The 13,704-nt window shown below is 38.0% G+C and overlaps 1 pseudogene; it reads left to right on the top strand.

Annotated features, from left to right (window-relative positions):
* The first annotated feature begins 11,227 nt into the window (after nt 1-11,227).
* Nucleotides 11,228-13,439, top strand: LOC102756172 (annotated as a pseudogene).
* The last annotated feature ends 265 nt before the right edge of the window (nt 13,440-13,704 follow it).

The raw sequence follows: 13,704 nt of genomic DNA, 5'->3' as shown, positions 1-13,704 counted from the left end.
TTAAAACACTATATAATTGTTTTTACTTCTCAACTCTAACTTTCAAAGCTCTGCATGCTTATCAACCATCACTTAATTAGTCAGTTAATATATTTTTTAACATAACTTACACATTTTTGGAATCATACCAGTAAAATATATGTGAATCACAACCTAGATAATTAAAATAGAAAGTGTCTGAAGTTTTCCATTTCAGTTGAAAGTCAAACCCTTACAGGCTTATTGTTTGTCATCCTCTCATAGAATCTAAAGTCCCTGAAAATTCATTGTTTTGTTTGTAATTATATTGCTAACAACTGGAATAAAAATATATGTAGTAAACATGTTTTCCCAATATTAACAATCTACATCTCATACCAAAAATTTTAACATTTAGAGTAACTCAGCAACTTCCCTCACCATCTTACATTCCATTTAATATAAAATAAAATATGATCAAATATAGTAAGAAATTCAGCATCCAACATTACATAGCTAATGGAACACCCAAATTTTGAATTCTATTTCAAGACACATTTTCCCCATGGGATACATTGCTTCTCTTTTTCTGAGTAAGGTAGTCGATAGGGTAAGCACCCTACCCAACACACACACACACACACACACACACACACACACACACACTGGTACACAGTAATGTCAAAATTTTATGATAGATATAGAATTTTTATAGATGATGTTATTTTTAAATCCCCCAAAAATGATTAGTTGATAATAATGAAATGTAACTCAAATCATTGATTCTAGAGAGGTCTACACTATCGATGACATGTCATTGGTTTTCAGGTCCTCTAAACTGATATAAGGGAGGACTTACAATTCTTAGGGAAATGTATGAAAGGCATGCTCATTAGAGCAGTTTCCTGAAATAGCTATTCTCTCAGGATTCTGACATTTTAAAAAAAAATGGCTTCTGTTTCTGCTAAAACCTCTAGTGAAAATATAAAATAGAGAAGTTTTGTCTTATGACTAAAGAAGCTTCATATCTTTTTAAATTACGAAATACTAATGAGACTTTCAGAATAGCAGATGTGGTCCAAAACACCATTCTTCTAACAAAGAAGTTAGTACAGCCCTGACCAGTTTGGCTCAGTGGATAGAGCGTCGGCCTGTGGACTGAAAGGTCCCAGGTTCGATTCCGGTCAAGGGCATGTACCTGGGTTGCGGGCACATCCCCAGTAGGGAGTGTGCAGGAGGCAGTTGGTCGATGTTTCTCTCTCATCGATATTTCTAATTCTCTATCCCTCTCCCTTCTTCTCTGTAAAAAATCAATAAAATACATATTTAGAAAAAAAAAGAAGTTAGTACAGTAACAAAAAAAACAACCTCAATATTAACTTTTACAGAACTCTTGAAAGTGTAACCACAAAAAACTTTTAACACACACACATATGTTTATTGATTTTAGAGAGATAGGAAGGAATAGGGAGAGAGGGAAACATTGATGTGAGAGAGAAACATCAATTGGCACCCAGTCCTGGAATGGAGCGCAATGGAGCCCACAACCTAGGCATCTGCACTGACCGGAAATCTAACCAGTGACCTTTCATTGTGCAGGAGGACACTCAAGCAACTGAGCCACATAGTCCAAGGCAAAACTCTATTTTTAAAAAATATGACCTTTTCTTCTTCCTGTCTGTCCACTCCCGTCCTTAATCATTAAGCCCTTAAGACAGCAGTTTCTGATCAGCATCAAACTGTCTTAAGAACAAAGCCTCCGGTCAGTTGACCACAGAAACAGAGTTTTGTTACAGGAAAGGGGAGTTGGTCTGTCTAGGGTGGCCAGTTGTGTGTGGGTTCTTGGCTTCATGCAGGAAAGACTTCACACACTGAGTAATTTTTAGAGGATGTTTGTTAAAGCTGAGGACAGTGAAACAAGGGAGGGCCTAGGATAGAAGAAGCAACAGGACAGAGACTAGGTGAAGAAATGAGCCTATTCGGTGCTGCTTTGGCTCACTGAGAGGTCAGAGAAAAGGTGTCCTTGGGGTCAGGGTCAGGGCAGTAGCTGGGGACAAGCTGACACTGCCCATTGGTCCCCTGGTAGCAAGCCTCATGGGGTCCCTTAGAGTTTAGGAGACACATGCCTATGGTGGAAGAACAGAAGGAAGGGAAAGACTTGGACATATTCCTGGGAGGGAAAGGGTTGCTCAGAAAATTCCTTTTGATTTTTTTTTAAAGGCTGGGAGTTTTGGGGGAGGTCTTAGGGGAGGATCTCAATAGAATATTCATCAGCTTTATGCTGATGTGCCAAGTGGGATTTATTGTCTTAATTTCATCTGTCCTTGGATATGGTTGGCAAGTAGCACTAATTTGATTTCGGCTAACTCCCTGAAAGGGTGATTTAAGCTATTTACCCTCTGGTTGGGGAGAAGTATAAACCATTTACTCTTAAGTGTCCTCGATTACAGAGGATAGGATTTTGCAATTTACTAGATGGCTGTAAACTGCTTGCCCATTTAACTGTCTCAGTTTCCATATCCTACTTGCCCTGGCTTACTAGCCTGTTTCAGTTTCACTCAAATGAAAGATGACATCTTGACTTCACTTGTGTTTCAGCCGCAGGCCCATAAATGCTGAAGACCCTATCAACCTCACCCTAGGAACTAGAAAGAACAAAGCCATGGTTGACATATGAACCTGATACAATGATCAATTACTGCCTACCCTGGCCCCAACTAATCAGTAGAGCCCTTGAGCCTAACTCCTTTAATCACTATGATTAATAATTTTCCCATATGTTATCTGTCCCCAAGTGGGCCATCAGAGAGTCCAGTTTTAGACACTAACTTACCTGTGTCTTCAGGCTTAACATTATTTTCTTAACTAATAAACCTCTGCTTTCTTTGCTGCAAAGGTCTGTTTGAGTTTTATTGTGATTTGATACACACAGGCAAATGAACCACTTTAGCTCAATAACAAAAGTAACCAAAGAATTGTACAACTGGAGAAACATTTCTTCAAAAGAAATGGTTAAGTCTTGGTAAAAACAGTGAAGAAATGATATAGTAGAAGTTTGCTTTCTGGATACAGGCTTGTGTAGTATCTTAATATTTTAATTTTAATTTGTATTGGCTTCTTAACCCAACACCTTGCTTTATTTTATTTTATTTTTTTAATCCCAATGATTTTTTTTATTGCTTAAAGTATTACAAAGGGTATTACATATGTGTCCATTTTTCCCCCCGCCCTAGACAGTCCCCTAGCCTCCCCTATCCCAACACCTTGCTTTAAATGAAGTTTTTCTCAGATGCCACACAAACTAGAGAAACATTAGGTAATGTCTCACTAATATGACTGCATATAAACCTTTAAAATGTATTGAAAGGCTTTTTATAATGAGTGAAAAATTAAGCTATCCATTGTAGTGCTAATCTATTATACTGCATTCATGAGCAGCACAAAAATTAATTTCCTAATCTAAAGAATTATTAGACCCACTTTTATGTTCACAGTTCACTGTTGTTGGTGGCTTTGTTAGTTTTTTAATGATAGGTTCTTACTAACTGCATCAGAGAATTCTATAGTGTGTATGGAAACCCAAAGGTAAATCCATTTCAATACACTATTATGGATATTATTTGGCAATAAGAATAACAGCCATACTGTTTGAGGCAGAAAATTCTTCTACTGAAGATTTACAAAATTTTAACAACTGTTCTATGGCCCAGAAACAGTATTTTCAACACTTGGCATTTTTCAACATCCTTTTACAATAATAATACTTGAAATTTTCTTTGGATCACTGTTATTTTGAGTTACCAGCTACTGTAGGATGTGGTTTAGTTTGTATTTATACTAGTCTCCCCTCCCCAGAAGTAGACAGTCAAAGCTGAACTAATAAAGTTATTTTTTAATCCTAAACAAATAGTATGTTTGAAAATGAGAATAGCACCTAATTCCATAGCCAATAAAACATGACATTTTCTATAGATTCTGACAAGGAAAGTTTCCTTACCTTTTTCTCAGTCGGCACTCAGATGGCTGTCATTTATTTCTAAACTTGATTGTTGAAGGCATAAAGTCTGAAAGTGAAATTGGGATATTAGAAGCTCCACTTTGTGAGAAGAAGCTGACACACAGAGAGATCACTAATTTTATACAGAGGGCTAAGAGACATGTGAAAAGGTGCTCAAAGCCAGGCTGGTGCGGCTCAGTGGTTGAGCACTGACCCATAAACCAGGAGGTTACCTGCTCAATTCTCAATTAGGGCACATGCCTGGGTTGCAGGCTTGATCCCCTCTATAAGGAGCATGCAGGAAGCAGCCAATCCATGTTTCACTCTCATCAATGTTTCTATCTCTCTATCCTTCTCCCTTCCTCTCTGTCTAAAAATAAATAAAAACATATTTTTTAAAAGTCCTCAAAATCACTAATTATCAGAGAGATGCAAATTAAAACCACAATGAGATGTCACCTCATATCTGCCAGGATGGCTTCCATCAACAAATCAACAAACAACAAGTGCTGGTGAGGATGGGGAGAAAAGGAACAGTTATGCCCTGCTGGTGGGCATGCAGCCTGGTGCAGCCACTGTAGAAAACAGTATGGAGTTTCCTTAAAAAATTAAAAATCGAACTGCTGTTTGACCCAGTGACCTCACTTCTAGGAATCTATCCTAAAAACCCTGAAACACCAATCAGAAAGAATGTATGCACCCCTATGTTCATAGCAGCACAATTTACAATATCTAAGATTCAGAAGCAGCCCAAGTGCCCATCAGTAGATGAATGGACAAAAAAAGCTGTGGGACATTCACACAATGGAATACTATGTAGCTGTCAGAAATTAGGATCTCTTACCCTGTGAGACAGCATGGAAGGACCTGGAGATTATTATGCTAAGTGAAACAAGCCAGTCACAGAAAGACAATATTGGATGTGGAATCTAACAAAACTGGTCCAGAGGAAAGAAAACATGGCACAGACGGAGGTTCTCAGAAGGAAGTGGGAAGCAGAGGGCGAGGGGAGAGAGTAACCAAAGAACTTACATGCATTAATGCATGGCCCATGGACACAGACAACAGTGTGGTGAAGGCCTCAGGTCGGGTGGGAACTGGGTGGAGGGGGCACTTGGGAAATAATGGGTGACATCTGTAATACTCTCAACAATAAAGATAAATTAAGGAAAAAAAAGATTACTTATTTTAGTCAGGATCACAAAGCTAGTAAATGTGAGACCTGGGAATAGGAAGCCAGATGGTCCACGGCCACAGACCACGTATTTGCTGATGCACTATGACATTTATTAGTACCTCTTGAACCTGGAAATGTACTAAACATTTTAAAGATACTGTCACATTTAGTCTGCGCTCATTGCAACCTTCTAAGGAAGATAGTTATCACCCTAAATTTACAAGTCAGGAAAACAAGGATCAATAAGGGTAATGCAATACTGACTTCAGTGTCTGGGCATCTAACCACATGTGTGTGGGGACATCAAGGTCAACTACCTGTCGAAACAGTGCTCTGTAGTGGCTCATACACCTTTGTGCAGGGGTGGACAAATTTTTTGACTCGAGGACCACAATGGGTTCTTAAACTGGACCGGAGGGCCGGAACAAAAGCATGGATGGAGTGTTTGTGTGAACTAATAAAAATTCAAAGTAAACATCATTACATAAAAGGGTAAGGTCTTTTTATTTTTTTAGTTTTATTCATTTCAAATGGGCCGGATCCGGCCCACGAGCCGTAGTTTGCCCACGGCTGCCTTAGTGTGTGCATCAGAGATGGCTGCTGCTGCTACACACAAATCTTTCGAGGCTTCTTCCAGTTCTTTCTTAGCAGTCACTCCTCTAATATGAGTTACTGCCGTTCTGCAGTCCTTTTCAAAAATTTTAAAATTCATGTCTACTTCAAACACATCCCTCTGGAACATCAGTTCTGTATGTACACATACGTGTACCCATGTGGTATATGCATATGCATATATATGCACATGCAATTACACACACATGAGGCATACAGACATATCTGAAAGTGCACCTATTTTGCAACCACAAAGCAAGAGTTGGTGAATGGATGTAGTCATACTTTTATGCTGACCAGTGAAGGAGGCAGAGCTGGGACCAAGAGCATGTTTGTTCTTGAAAATATTTGAGATGGTGAGCCAAACTGTAGTTATCTTTTACCTCTGGACATTTCAGTTATAAGTCACAAAACTTCCTTTTATATCTAACAATGAGTTAGATTTTGTGTCACTTAAAATAAAAAGCTCCTTTAAAGATACATTGCTGCTGGGAACTTCTTGCTTTTCAGGACTAATGATAACAGTAGGGTTATTTTCATGAACAAGAAATGCAGGAGATGGATTCATTAGTAGCAATAAAAATTTGTCATCTTTTAAAAGATTTGAAACCAGAGTTGACTCCATTCACAAGATTTTCCATGCTACATTCATAAGTTAAGAGAGAACATAATATCTAGATGCTAAATTCTTGGGAGACAACAGTATATGGTCACTCAAATTGATTTTTACCTTCAGGAAAATCTTTAAAATCATCCGCTCATCATCAACACCCCTGCCTACACTTCTGTTTAGGCCCTCACTATGTCCTGCTTTGAAAATTACAATAGTTTTCTAAATATTGTTACTAACGAGAGGCCCAGTGCACAAATTCATGCACATTGAAAGTAAATTAATTAGAAAAATTATTTTAGAGGCCAGGGAGAGACTATAGGAGGTTGGCCAGCTAGGGAGGGACCATAGGAGGGCTTCAGGGTGTGTCCTGCCCATATCATCCAGTTTGTCTCGCCCAGTCCTGATCAGCAGGACCCCAACAGCAAGCTAACCTACCAGTTGGAGCGTCTGCCCCCGATGGTCAGTGTGCATCATAGCGACTGGTCAAGCAGTCCACCGAATGGTCAACCGATCAGTTGGACACATAGCATGTTAGGCTTTTATACATATAGATAGTTTTCTAAATATCTCTATTATTATCTAACTGTTTCTAACTATTTAATTTACTAACTCTGAGAGACTGTGATAAAGATAGAGATAGAGATGGAGATTGGAGATAGAGATAGAGATAGAGATAGAGATAGAGATAGAGATAGAGATAGATTACCTATTAGTTCCTTTCCTCTGGGCATCCGAGGCTAATACATTGATTATGCTAGTGAAAGCCTATATAGGAATGGATAAATTTCTGATGGGTGAAGGTAGGACATGAGCCACCATATTGCTGCTTATGACTTAGAAGACACCTAGTCAAAACAGAGTGTACCATCTACATTTGTTCCAACTTGATAGAGTTCCTAGGTGCCCTGAGAAATGTGTGCCAGGCAATTATGCACCAGCCTGCTGGAGTCAGTAAGTCTACAAGGTTGCAACAACTTGGCATACACCAGGGCATCAGGCAAGGCCTCCTAAGCTCCAGATGTGATATAATAGGTAAGTTTGGGCCTCACACATGGCCTGGGAAGGGTTCCAATGGGGGCAGTGATGTCAATGTCAGTGATCTGGCTATAAGTCTGTGACTTAGTAAGAGCTTATGTCACTGTGCACGGCCTTGTTTAAACCTCAACTAGACAATGAACTTGGTAACGCAGATGCAGAAACTCTGAATTAAAAACGAAAGTTAGCACATAGAGACAGAATGCCTGGGCTTTGTAAGTCTAACTCCAAAGCATATTCTTTTTCTGTTTTGTCTGTATGTCTTCAGATTGGAGTCAGGCTCCAGGCGAACTGATAGCGTATAAAAAGGGTACTTTTTTCTAAAATGGATAAATAATATGAAAGTAGAACATTTGATATATTAAACATATTTTATATTTGCAAGTGTCCAATACAGTAACCCATAGTCACATATAAATACTGAGCAACTGCAAGGTGGCTAGTTAGAATAAAAAGCTAATTTCTAAGTTTTATTTATTTTAAAGTACACTTATTTATATTTTATGTATTTAATTTATTTAAATCCAAATGTGAATATCCATGTGGCTAGTGGCACCCCGCTCTAAGTACCAGGTAGATGGAATATTTCTAAATACCTAAAGTCTCTCTAAAGTCTGCATTAGCTATATCTCTCTATTTCACAAAGAGTATTTTCATTTTTATTTTTGTTTCAGGTTCAAGAGTTTAGTAATCTTTTTTATGTGTTATGTATAATTAATAAATAATTTGGCAATGTAGTATGGCATATTTGAAATATATATATATATATATATGTATATGTCTTTATGATGTTATTTTATAGCATTCTTTTCAGAGCATTAAATGCACCACAGGTCATGATAAGTTTAACTTTTATTCTGAAAAAAAGAGCTATGAAATAGCTGAACAGAAGGCAGGGACCTGGCCAGACATGTTCTATTAGAAGTGTCTGCTTGGCAACTGTGTTATTGGACTTGTATAAGGATGGGGTCAGGGAAACTAGTTAGAAGACCACTCTAGACCTCATTCATTCAAAGAGGGAAAATGTATCCTCTTATATTTGTTACAGACATTTTATCATCAACTGGTGGTAATTTTGCCCCTCATTCGGGCCTTAATTTATCTTTAGCATTTCCTTTCCTATGTTCTTTACCTCAGTTTTTTGAGTCATAGATATGAAAATCCATCCTATTTTGGACACTACTTTACAAACACTCCTTTGGAGGGATGAACCTCACCTAGACATTTAAGAGACCCCAAGAGGCCAAATCAGGCAGCAAGGATACAGGTCAGGAACACGATATGCCAGCAAGACATCGTCAGGTGCATCTTTTAAGTGGGTGTCTCCATGTCAGTCAACAAAGCAGATCAGGGGCTATTGTTTTGGCTCCCATTCACACTCTCACATGCCTGCTGATAACTTGGGTATCATATTATAAATTGGATATGAAAACTACCCTTCCTACAGGCCAACATTTAAAAACGAAACCAAATCTTTATAGCAGCTGATGTCTACAACGTCTAAGGCTTTGCAAGGCTCCAGTCTGATTGTGAGAACCACCACACCCGGGGAAGCCCAAAGCTTTGGCTTAATAGAGTACAAGATGGTACAGCCAAGGATACGGGAGTGAAAACGTACACAGCAGTTTCAGAAACTGGTAAGGAGAAAAATAACGTTGTCATTACCTGTATAAGTTATTATAATTTCATGAAAAATCAGCAGTCTATGAAAAGTAATGAGAGTAGATCCCTGGGTGTACTTTAAAACAATCAAAAACATTTATCTCCACCAGAAATAATTATAAACATAATTCCAAAGAGCGTGTCTTCCATATTAGCAAGAGGGAAGTATAAAATAGTAAGAATTAACAGGCCAAGACCTCTGTGGAGAACATCTAAAAACTCTAGTATAAAAATTTAAAAGTATGAATAGAGAACACTATATGTTCTTGGTTGAGGCATAGAGTGAAAACTTGTCAATTCTCTCCAAATAAATACATAAAGGCTATGAATTCAAAGTAAATTTTAAGAAAAACGTAATAATTTTGTCTAACATGTCTACTTAAAAATAAATGTCTAAAAGCAGTTGCCAATTCTGAAAAACAAAAGGAAAAAAAGATGGCTTTTCCCTCCACAGGTTTTGGTAACATATTGTGTCTGTATGTGCTCTGCTGCATGCACGATGTATCAAATTATCAACTGAATTATTTTTGAAGAATATTTTTGTGGCCCTATCTTTTTTATTATAAGCAATTCTTCAATGGCTATCTCTTTAAATATTTAGTGATTTTATAGAGTCTGTATTGATTCAGAAACCCTCTCTTCAGCAGCAACTGGCCTACTCATTATTAGTATCAAGATGATCTGTCCTCAGGATTCTGTGTTCAACCCGGCCTTCAAAACAAATTCAAACGGAGCATTCATTGCCAGACTGTGTGTCGGTCCTTGTTGTTATAAACAAAGGACTGGTAACTTCTCTGAGGAACTCTCTGGTCTGAGGTCTGCACTACAATCATTTTTGCTAAATATCGTTCTCCCTTCAGTTTGACCTTCCCTGCGCACAGCGGCAGCCTTTCCTGGCTCTGTTCAGAGTCACAGAGGTTCCTATTTTTGTGGAAAATGGCAATTGCCTTTTCTGGTTCTATTTCTCTTTGTTGTTGTGATGTGAGTTCTGAGCAGAAAAAAAAAAATCGATTTCACTTTATCTGTGACATATTAAAACTAAAAGCCTCCCAGCTCCAAGAAACTCCTTGTAAACAGTCAAATCTGAAGCCTCAATAACTGCATACACTTAAATATTTAAACACTTTAATCAGAACTCCCTTTTCTTTATATATTTCCATCCAATCAAAAAATCAACTAAAACCTTAACTCCACAAAGGAAGAATGGTCAGTTCATAATTTAACAGTGAATAATAAGTTTGAGAAAAACTGGATGAATTATTTCTGTTCCTTCATTTTTCTCATCTCACGATTAATCAAATTACAGAATTCTGCACTGGGAAAAAACCTTGGAGATCTCCAGTCTTTCTCCCTCCCCTCTCTTTTTTCATCTCCTCTCCTCACTGCCTTAGGCCTCATTAGAGCATCTCTATTTTTGCATGACTGAACTGATGTATTGCCTAACTGAGACATGAAACTGTCCAATATTTTGAAAAGATATAATAAATTTCTTAATTACTACTATTACAGTTTTTATTCTTATTAGTACATATAGAGATTGTCAAAATTGACAGTTACTTCTTAAATGTGGCAGTATACAGCAACTGCTAGTAATAAAAATAGCACGTACATATTTCTTATTAGTCATGTGCTAGACCCAATTTTGAATACTTCACATGATTAACATTCAGTTCTTGTAGTCACCTTACATAATATGTACAAATAGCATCACCATTATACAGATTAGAAACATGATGCACAGTGAGCAACTTATAGGATAAGTTAGGAGTAACTTAGGAGTTAATAACTGGGAGAGCTGGAATCGGACTGGGCAATGCTATCAAACACTGCTCGCTTGTCTAAGCACCATGCCAAATGCTTTAAAGGAAACATGAACTCTCATCAGTCACACCAGGACTGCATTTTACGGGGAAGGCAACAAACCTCAGAGAAGTAATTTATTTATAGTTACAGAATTTTAAAGTTAAACTTTTATATTCCAACCAAATCTCATGTTCTGTTGTTTTTATTGCCTCTAGACCAGGGGTTCTCAACCTGTGGATCGTGACCCCTTTGGGGGTCGAACGACCCTTTCACAGGGGTCACCTAAGACCATCGGAAAACACATATTTTCAATGGTCTTAGGAACCGAGACACTCCTCCTCTACCCGGGTCTCCAGGCGGATCAGCCCACATGCAGATACACCCACATACGAATACCCGGCGTGATGACATCATCGCGCCAACCCCATCACATACACCCCGTACAAATACAGGTGTATGTGACAGGGTTGGTGCCATAATGCACTTATGTGGACCCGTCACACATGTGTAGAGAGCAGCTACTGTGTAGAAAGCAGCTGCTGGGTTGAAAGCAGCTACTCTGTTAAAAGCAGCTACTGTGTTGAAAGCAGCAGTATTGGAGGTAAAACGACCCTTCATGAATTATAATTACTGGGTAAATGTAAAATCATGTACTGTAAAATCATCAACTACTGCAAAAAAATATCTGTACTATGGGAATTTAATCTGGATGCTGATCGGTCTTTTTATATTCAGCTGTGGTTGATGTGAATACTGCCCCCTTGTGATAGTAACAGGTATGTAAAAAAAACAACACAGAGAATGGTAAATCATAGGAAACTTTAATGAACTGTATTGACTGAACTATGCCATGTATCATCTTTTGTATTATTAAAGCTATTGTTATATATTATTTTCACTAGCAAGCCATCCCATGACAATGGATCGTGTAGAGAAGAACATTAAGAAATGATGGGGGCAAGTGCCACAAACAAAACGTAGCAGCCGTTGAAGCTTCATATTTGGTGGCACTCAGAATCGCCAGAGCTATGAAACCTCACACCATTGCTGAGGATTTACTGTTGCCAGCGGCCAAAGACATTGTTCGAGTTATGATCGGAGACGAATTTGTTATGAAATTGAGTGCAATTTCCTTATCTAACGACACTGTCCGCAGAAGAATAGATGACATGTCTGCTGATATTCTTGATCACGTAATCCAGGAAATTAAATCTGCTCCACTTCCAGTATTTAGTATCCAGCTTGATGAATCTACAGACGTTGCAAACTGTTCACAGTTACTGGTTTACGTGAGGTATATTAATGATGACGACTTTAAAGATGAGTGGCTTTTTTTGCAATCCTCTTGAAACGACAACTACTGCACGTGATGTATGTGACACAGTTGGTTGATTTCTGAAAGAGCATAAAATCTCTTGGGAAAAGGTTTGTGGTGTTTGCACAGACGGTGCTCCAGCTATGCTAGGATGTCGATCTGGATTTCAATGTTCGGTACTGAATGAGTCACCAAAAGTCATCGGAACTCACTGTATGATTCATCGGCAAATATTAGCAATGAAGACGCTGCCACAAGAGTTACAAGAAGTAATGAAAAGCGTCATAAGTTTTGTCAATTTTGTAAAGGCGAGCACTTTAAACTGTGCAACGAGTTGGATGTGCCGAACTATGCTTTGCTATTTCACACTGAAGTGAGATGGTTGTCGAGAGGAAAAATTTTAAAACGTGTTTTTGAGCTTCGTGATGAACTCAAAACATTTTTTAATCAGAAAGCAAGACCGCAGTTCGAAGCACTTTTTGGCAATAAAAGTGAACTGCAGAAAATAGCTTACTTGGTTGACATCTTTGCCAACTTGAATGAGTTAAATTTATCACTGCAAGGACCAAATGCAACATGCCTCGATTTGTCTGAAAAGATCCAATCAATCCAAATGGAACTTCAGCTTTGGCTTAAAAAATTGGATGAAAATAAAATTTACATGTTGCCTACCTTATCTGCTTTCTTTGAGGAACATGACATTGAACCAGACAAAAGGATTACGATGATAATTTCTGTGAAAGAACACTTGCACATGCTTGCAGATGAAATTTCATCGTACTTTCCAAATCTACCTGTCACCCCATTTGCACTTGCCAGAAGCACATTCACAGTCAAAGTTGAAGATGTTCCTGAGACAGCACAAAGAGGAGTTCATTGAACTTATTAACAACGATGCAGCAAGAACTGATTTCTCTACAATGCCATTTACAAAATTCTGGATCAAGTGTTTGCAGTCATATCCTGTTCTGTCTGAGACTGTGTTGCACCTTCTTCTTCCATTTCAACAACATATCTTTGTGAAACAGGGTTTTCCAGCTTGTTGGTTATCAAGTCTAAATACAGAAGTAGACTTGTTGTGGAAGATGATCTTCGTTGTGCTCTTGCAAAGACTGCCGGGAGAAATTCTGATCTGGTGAGAAAGAAGCAATCTCAACCTTCACACTGACGTTGGCTTTTTACGCATACTGTCGCAAAATGTAGCAATGTAGTTTACTGTTGTTATATTAAGACTGTTACCCATGCTACACCATGGTTCAAGACAAAATTTCATTTATTTGCAATTAGAAATAAATACTTCACAATATATAATTACATATTGTTTTTGTGATTAATCACTATGCTTTAATTATGTTCAATTTGTAATAATGAAAATTACATCCTGCATATCAAATATTTACATTATGATTCATAACAGTAGCAAAATTACAGTTATGAAGTAGCAATGAAAATAATTTTATAGTTGGGGGTCACCACAACATGAGGAGCTGTATTAAAGGGTCGCGGCTTTAGGAAGGTTGAGAACCACTGCT

Source organism: Myotis davidii, unplaced genomic scaffold (genome assembly GCF_000327345.1).
Source record: "Myotis davidii unplaced genomic scaffold, ASM32734v1 scaffold8, whole genome shotgun sequence".
Taxonomy (NCBI): Eukaryota; Metazoa; Chordata; class Mammalia; order Chiroptera; family Vespertilionidae; genus Myotis; species Myotis davidii.
Note: the sequence above shows the minus strand (reverse complement) of the source record. Positions and strands in the feature narration are given on the sequence as shown.